Source organism: Bombina bombina, chromosome 3 (genome assembly GCF_027579735.1).
Source record: "Bombina bombina isolate aBomBom1 chromosome 3, aBomBom1.pri, whole genome shotgun sequence".
Lineage (NCBI taxonomy): Eukaryota > Metazoa > Chordata > Amphibia > Anura > Bombinatoridae > Bombina > Bombina bombina.
Window position 1 is genome coordinate 816,762,500 of NC_069501.1, and position 9,257 is coordinate 816,771,756.

The window sequence follows — 9,257 nt, forward strand, 5'->3', positions numbered from 1 at the left end:
TTCTGGAAACCTAAAAAAGGTGACCCTTGTGTGAGGAATCAAGAGCTTTCGAAAAAAAAGATCCTCTAACTCTGTCCTGAAGAGCAAGTGAATCATATGAGATTCTGTATCCTCAGAAAATAATCTGAATTAAAACAGAAAAATGAAAATATGCATTTATTGTATCCAATGAAAACAAATAATGCTATCAATGACCATAAAAAGGCAAAATAGTTTGAATAAAACTCCAAACCCGGTTCCTAAAAAAGGAACTGGAAGAAATACCCCAGAAGATTCCAGGTCTGAGCAGCGCTTGAACCCCATGGGTGCCCAGCCATGCTTCAACAATACCCAAAATATATAGGAGAGAAACACACTTAAAGAAAGTGTTAGCCTTACTGGAATAAAAATCAAAGAAATTTGGACAAAATAGAACCAAATAAATTTCAAAGAAGTCTTAACCTGCCCCTTACCAGCCAAGCTGGAATACGGCACGTACATCGCAATATTAGGGAGCTGATTTCGAACCCCAATTACAAACATGTTACTTGGGAAAGAACTCAGGAATTCGTTCCTTAATAAGAACAACTAAACTAGTATAAGCTTAAAGTTTTAGTCTTAGAACTCAATCTTGAAGCCCAGAGTAACAGTTAAGAATTGAATCCAATTATAAAACAAATAATTGATTAACCCTCATTTGCGAAAATATTCAATAAAATGAAGACACAAATGAAATTATTAGCATGATAGTCCAGTTTAAAGGACCAGACAATACAGTGGACTTGCATAATCAATAAATGCAAAACAACAAGACAAATGCAACAGCACCTAGTCTAGTAAATGTTGTCCTTTAACAATGCTAAAATAAATCATAATCTGATACTTGATCTTAAAGTAAACAGAAAAATGAAGCAATTGCAATATCCAAATAAATCACAGGACCAAGAAAAGTACCTGAAACTAAATAATTTTCCATAAACAAGATACAACTATCTAAAGGAAAATAAATACTATTTTGCTATAGAAACAATAGCATAATTAGTAGAAGCAGAGATAGCCCCAATACATTGGAGAACCCTCCAAATTGAATTTAACTGCTGGCAAAGAATATAGTTTAAAACCTTTGAAAAAGGGATTAAAGAAAATTCTCAGCCTATTCCATTCCCTAGAATGGGGAATTGGAAAGAAAACCTCTGAAAACACAGACGAAATAAATAGGCAGAAATAGTGTCAGCTAGTCTTAAAGAACTAGTTACCTTAATATCCAAAATAAACAACACCTTTTCAACAAAGAACAAATGTACTTTAACAATAGAAAAATAATAAAAGTAGATTTGTTAGTGTCAATATCTGATGAAGAAAATTTCTGAAAGAGAAAAAACATCATCAGAGAAGGATAAATCAGTATATTGTTGGTCATTTGAAACTTCAATAATTAAAAAATAGAATCAGAAAATATTTCTTATAAATCTTCTAAATATTTCTTGTACATAAGATGTAAAAATGGCAATAAAGCATAAACACTAATGGATTCTGCATGTAAAAGTATATCATAATACCTTATTACAAACCATAGCTAAAGATAAACATTTATAACATTTAAAATAAATGAACTTAGCTTTGGTAGAACTGAAACTCAGTTAAGCGTTTTTCCAGAAGTGGCTTCTGATTCAGGGACAATCTGAGACATCTTGCAATATGTAATAGAAAAAACAACATATAAAGCAAAAATGATCAAATTCCTTAAATGACAGTTTCAGGAATGGGAAAAAAATGACAATGAACAAGCTTCTAGCAACCAGAAGCAATAAATAATGAGACTTAAATATTGTGGAGACAACAATGACGCTCGATTTTTTTAGCGCCAAAAATGCCGCCAACATTATTTGGCGCCTAAATGCTTTTGGCGCCAAAAATGGCGCCACATCCGGTAACGCCGACTTTTTTGGCGCAAAAACGTCAAAAAAATGACACAACTTCCGGCGACACGTATGACGCCGGAAATGACAAAAAAAATTTTGCGCCAAGAAAGTCAGCGCCAAGAATGACGCAATAAAATGAAGCATTTTCAGCCCCTGCGAGCCTAATGGCCCACAGGAAAAAAGTCACATTTTAAGGTAAGAAAAAAATGATTTATTCATATGCATTATCCCAAATATGAAACCGACTGTCTGAAATAAGGAACGTTGAACATCCTGAATCAAGGCAAATAAATGTTTAAACACATAGCTTAGAGTGTCACAGAAAAATAAGACTTACTTACCCCAGGACACTCATCTACATGTAGTAGAAAGCCAAACCAGTACTGAAACGAGAATCAGTAGAGGTAATGGTATATATAAGAGTATATCGTCGATCTGAAAAGGGAGGTAAGAGATGAATCTCTACGACCGATAACAGACAACCTATGAAATAGACCCCGTAGAAGGAGATCATTGAATTCAAATAGGCAATACTCTCTTCACATCCCTCTGACATTCACTGCACGCTGAGAGGAAAACCGGGCTCCAACCTGCTGCGGAGCGCATATCAATGTAGAATCTAGCACAAACTTACTTCACCACCTCCACAGGAGGCAAAGTTTGTAAAAACTGATTTGTGGGTGTGGTGAGGGGTGTATTTATAGGCATTTTGAGGTTTGGGAAACTTTGCCCCTCCTGGTAGGAATGTATATCCCATACGTCACTAGCGCATGGACTCTTGCTAATTACATGAAAGAAAAGAGATTCACAAGAAAGAACAGATAATTCAAAAACTGTTCTAGCTGAAGAGATGTCCAAAAAGAACAATACTTTCCATGAAAGTAATTAATGTCCAGAGCAAGCATATGCTCAAATAGAGGAGCCTGAAAAACCTTCAGAACCAAATTAAAACTCCATGGAGGAGAAATTGGCTTAATGACAGGTTTGATACGAATCAAAACCTGAACAAAATGATGAATATCAGGAAGTAATACTGCCTTATCCTGATGAAAAATCAGAAAAGGATATTCACAAAAAAGAGCAGATAACTCAAAAACTCTTCTAGCAGAAGAAATAACCAAAAGGAACAAAACTTTTCCAAGAAAGTAATTTAATGTTCAGGGAATGCATAGTTTCAAACGGAGGAGCCTGTAAAGCCCTCAGCACCAAATTGAGACTCCAAAGAGGAGTGATTGAATTAATGACATGCTTGATACGGACCAAAGCCTGTACAAAACAATGAATATCAGGATGATTAGCAATCTTTCTGTGAAAAAAGAACAGAAAGAGTAGAGATTTGTCCTAACAAAGAACTGAAGACAAAACCTTATCCAAACCAACCTGAAAAAATAATAAAATTCTATGAATTTTAAAAGAATGCCAAGAAAAGGAGGTCTTCCAGACTCAATAATAAATCTTTCTAGAGACAGATTTATGAGCCTGAAACATAGTATTAATCAATGAGTCAGAGAAACCTCTATGACTAAAAATCAATCGTTCAATCTCCATCCCTTCAAATTTAATGATTTGAGATCCTGATGGAAAAATTGGGCCTTGAGAAAGAAGGTCTGGTTTAAACGGAAGTGACCAAGGTTGGCAACTGGCCATCCGAATGAGATCCGCATACCAAAACCTGAGAGGCCATGCTGGAGCCACCAGAATAACAAACAAATACTCCATAAGAATTTTGGAAATCACTTTGGAAGAAGAACTAGAGGCGGAAAAAAATAGGCAAAAAGATAATTCCAAAGAAATGTCAATGCATACACTACTTCCGCCTGAGGATCCCTGGACCTGAATAGGCCCCTGGGAAGTTCTTTATTCAGATGAGATGCCAACAGATCTATTTCTAGAAATGCTCACATCTGAAAAATTGAAAAACATATCTGGGTATGAAAGACCATTCTCCCGGATGTAAAGCTTGATTAACAGAGATAATCCGCTTCCCAAATATCTATACCTGGGAAAAAAACCACATAATTTAGATAGGAGCTGGATTTAGCCCAAGCTAATATCCGAGACACTTCTGTCACAGCCTAAGGACTGATAGTCCTACCCTGATGATTGACATACACCATAGTTGTGATATTGTCTGAAAAATAATAAACGTCTCTTCTTCAAAAAGAAACTAACTGAAAAACTCTGAGAAAGCACGGAGTTCTAAAATATCAAATGGTAATCTCGCCTCCTGAGATTTCCAAACCCCTTGCGCTGACAGAGATCCTCAGGCAGCCTCCCAACCAAAAAGACTCACATCTGTAGAGATCATGGTCCAGGTTGAAAGAAACGAAGAGACCTGTAGAACTAAATGATGGTGATCTTAACCACCAAATCAAGAGAGATAAATATTAGGATTCGAAGATTTAAAATGCGAAATCCTAGAATCCCTGCACCATAATTCAGCATAAAAGACTGGAAATGTTCTTTCTATTGAAAATGAGCAAAGGGAATTGAATCCAATGCTGTGGCCATAAGACCTAAAACTTCTATGCATATATAGCAACTGAAGGAAATAAGAGAGACTAAAGGTACCGACAGACGGAACCCAATAAAATTGTCCCTTGCCTGATAGAGACAAAGACAGTGACACAAACTATCTGGAAACCTAAAAAAGGTGACCCTTGTGTGAGGAATCAAGAGCTTTTGAAAAAAAGATCCTCTAACTATGTCCTGGAAGAACAAAGTGAATCATATGAGATTCCGCATCCTCAGAAAATAATCTGAATGAAAACAGAAAAATGAAAATATGCATTTATTATATCTAATGAAAACAAATAATGCTATCACTGACCAAAAAAAGGCAGAATAGTTTGAATAAAAACTCCAAAACACAGTTCCTAAAAATGGAACTGGAAGAAATACCCCAGAAGATTCCAGGTCTGAGCAGCGCTTGAACCCCACGGGTGATCAGCCATGCTTCAACAGTACCCAAAATATATAGGACCGAAACACACTTAAAGAAAGTGTTAGCCTTACTGGAATAAAATCAAAGAAATTTGGACCGAATAGAACCAAATAAATTTCAAAAAAGTCTTAACCTGCCCCTTGCCAGCCAAGCTGGAATACAATTTTAGGGAGCTGATTTCGAACTGAAAAATTTCCAATTAAAAACATGTTACTTGGGAAAGAATTCAGGAATTCGTTCCTTAATAAGAACAACCAAACTAGTATAAGCTTAAAGTTTTAGTCTTAGAACTCAATTTTGAAGCCCAGAGTAACAGTTAAGAATTGAATCCAATTATAAAACAAATAATTGATTATCTTAGAACAAAAGAAATATGGATTTTTAGAAATCACAAAATTCTTCTAGCTAAAACAGCTAAAGACATAGATTAAACCTCATTTGCGAAAATATTCAATAAAATGAAGACACAAATGAAATTATTAGCATGATAGTCCAGTTAAAAGACCATAATCAATAAATGCAAAACAACAAGACAAATGCAACAGCACCTAGTCTAGTAAATTTTGTCCCTTTAACAATGCAAAAATAAATCATAATCTGATACTTGATCTTAAAGTAAACAGAAAAAAATGAAGCAATTGCATCATCATCCAAATAAATCACAGGTCCAAGAAAAGTACCTGAAACTAAATAATTTTCCATAAATAAGATACAACCATCTAAAGGAAAATAAATACTATTTTGCTATAGAAACAATAGCATAATTAGTAGGAGTAGAGATAGCCCCAATAAATTGGAGAACCCTCCAAATTGAATTTAACTGCCGGCAAAGAATATAGTTTAAAACCTTTGAAGAAAGAATAAAAGAAAATTCTCAGCCTATTCCATTCTCTAGCATGAGGAACTGGAAAAAAACCTCTGAAAACACAGAAGAATAAATAAGCAGAAATAGTGTTAGCTAGTCTTGAAAAAGAACTAGTTACCTTAATATCCAAAATAATCAACACCTTTTCAACAAACAACAAATGTACTTTAATAATAATAAAAATAAAAAAAAGTAGATTTGTTAGTGTCAATATCTGATGAAGAAAATTCTGAATGAGAAAAAACATCATCAGAGAAGGATAAATCAGTATGTTGTTGGTCATTTGAAACTTCAATAATTAAAAAAAGTTTGAAAAAGACCTAAAAATTTTATTAGAAGGCACGATGTCAGACAAAGCCTTTAAAATAGAATCAGAAAAATATTCTTATACATTTTCTAAATATTTCTTGTACATAAGATGTAAAAAGAATAGCAATATATAAAGCATAAATACTAATGGATTCTGCATGTAAAAGTTTATCATGATAACTTATTACAAACCATAGCTAAAGATAAACATTCATAACATTTAAAATAAATTAACTTAGCTTTGGTAGGACTGAACTCAGTCAACAGGAATCCCTTAGATTGTTTTGAAACAGGAACAGTGAAATCTTGCAATATGTAATAGAAAAAAACAATATTTAAAGCAAAATTATCAAATTCCTTAAATGACAGTTTCAGGAATGGGAAAAGAATGCAAAATAATAAGCTTCTAAAAACCAGAAGCAATAAAAAAGTGAGGTTTAAATAATGTGAAGAAAAAAAGTGGAACAAAAAATACGCCCACATTTTTTGGCGCCAAATATGACGCCCACATTATTGGCGCTAAATACAACGCCCATATATTTGGCGCCAAGTATGACGCCACATCCTCTGACGTCAGAACCGACGCCCACATTTTTTGGCGCAAAAAAATGTCTGAATACACATGCGTCAAAAATGACGTTTAAACAGAATACAACGTCCGGCGTCAACTACGGTGCCGGAAATGACGAAATTTTTGCGCCAAAAAAGTCTGCGCCAAGAATGACGCAATAAAAAGAAACATTTTCTGCCCCCGCGAGCCTAACAGCACACAGGGAAAAATGATCAATTGAAAATTTTCAAGGTAAAGAAAAATAAATTGAATTAAAATGCATTATCCCAAATAATGAAACTGACAGTCTGGATTTTAAAGGAATACTGATTATCCTGAATCATGGCAAATATAAGTTTAAAGACATATATTTAGAACTTTACATATAAAGTGCCCAACCATAGCTTAGAGTGTCACAAAAAATAAGACTTACTTACCCCAGGACACTCATCTACATATAGTAGATAGCCAAACCAGTACTGAAACGAGAATCAGTAGAGGTAATGGTATATAAGAGTATATCGTCGATCTGAAAAGGGAGGTAAGAGATGAATCTCTACGACCAATAACAGAGAACCTATGAAATAGATCCCGTAGAAGGAGACCATTGAATTCAAATAAGCAATACTCTCTTCACATCCCTCTGACATTCACTGCACTCTGAGAGGAAAACCGGGCTCCAGCCTGCTGCGAAGCACATATCAATGTAGAATCTAGCACAAACTTACTTCACCACCTCCATGGGAGGCAAAGTTTGTAAAACTGAATTGTGGGTGTGGTGAGGGGTGTATTTATAGGCATTTTAAGGTTTGGGAAACTTTGCCCCTCCTGGTAGGAATGTATATCCCATACGTCACTAGCTCATGGACTCTTGCTAATTACATGAAAGAAAAGTAGTTTAATGTCCAAAGAATGCATAGGCTCAAACGGAGGAGCCTATAAAGCCTTCAAACCAAATTAAGAGTCCAAAGAGGAGAGATTGATTTAATGACAGGCTTGATACGGACCAAAGCCTGTACAAAACAGTGAATATCAGGAAGCTTAGCAATCTTTCTGAGAAATAAAACAGAAAGAGCAGAGATTTGTCCCTTCAAGGAACTTGCAGACAAACCCTTATCCAAACCATCCTGAAGAAACTGTAAAATTCTAGGAATTCTAAAAGAATGCCAGGAGAATTTATGAGAACACCATGAAATATAAGTCTTCCAAACTCGATAATAAATCTTCCTAGAAACAGATTTACAAGCCTGTAACATTACATTAATCACTGAGTCCGAGAAAACTCTATAACTAAGCACTAGGCGTTCAATTTTCATACCTTCAAATTTCGTTATTTGAGATCCTGATGGAAAAACGGACCTTGAGACAAAAGGTCTGGCCTTAATGGAAGTGGCCAAGGTTGGCAACTGGACATCCGAACAAGATCCGCATACCAAAACCTGTAAGGCCATGCTGGAGTTACCAGCAACACAAACGATTGTTCCATGATGATTTTGGAGATCACTCTTGGAAGAAGAACTAGAGGCGGGTAAATATAAGCAGGTTGGTAACACCAAGGAACTGTTAACGCATCCACCGCTTCCGCCTGAGGATCCCTGGACCTGCACAGGTACCCAAGTAGTTTCTTGTTTAGATGGGAAGCCATCAGATCTATTTCTGGGAAACCCCATATCTGAACAATCTGAGAAAACACATCCCGATGGAGCGACCACACACCCGGATGTAAAGTCTGATGGCAGAGATAATCTGCTTCCCAATTGTCTATACCTGGGATATGAACCGCAGAAATTAGACAGGAGCTGGATTCCGCCCAAGCAAGTATCCTAGATACTTCTTTCATAGCTTGTGGACTGTGAGTCCCACCCTGATGATTGACATATGCCACAGTTGTGATATTGTCTGGCTGAAAACAAATGAACAGTTCTCTTTTCAACAGAGGCCAAACCTGAAGAGCCCTGAAAATAGCACAGAGTTCTAAAATATTGATTGGTAACCTCGCCTCTTGAGATTTCCAAACCCCTTGTGCTGTCAGAGATCCCCAGACAGCTCCCCAACCTGAAAGACTTGCATCTGTTGTGATCACAATCCAGGTTGGACGAACAAAAAAGAGGTACCTTGAACTATATGATGGTGATCTAACCACCAAGTTAGAGAGAGTCGAACATTGGGATTTAAGGATATTAATTGTGATATCTTTGTATAATCCCTGCACCATTGATTCAGCATACAAAGCTGGAGAGGTCTCATATGAAAACTAGTAAAGAAGATTGCGTCCGATGCTGCAATCATGAGACCTAAAACTTCCATGCACATAGCTACTGAAGGGAATGATTGAGACTAAAGGTTCTGACAAGCTGAAACCAATTTTAATCGTCTCTTGTCTGTTAGAGACAGAGTCATGGAAACTGAATCTATCTGGAAACCTAAAAAGGTGACCTTTGTCTGAGGAATCAAAGAACTTTTTGGTAAATTGAACCTCCAACCATGTGTTTGAAGAAACAACACTAGTTGATTTGTGTGAGATTCTGCAGAATGTAAAGACTGAGCTAGTACCAAGATATCGTCCAAATAAGGAAACACCGCAATACAACATTCTCTGATTACAGAGAGTAGGGCACGAGAACCTTTGAAAAGATTCTTGGAGCTGTCGCTAGGCCAAATGGAAGAGCGACAAATTGGTAATGCTTG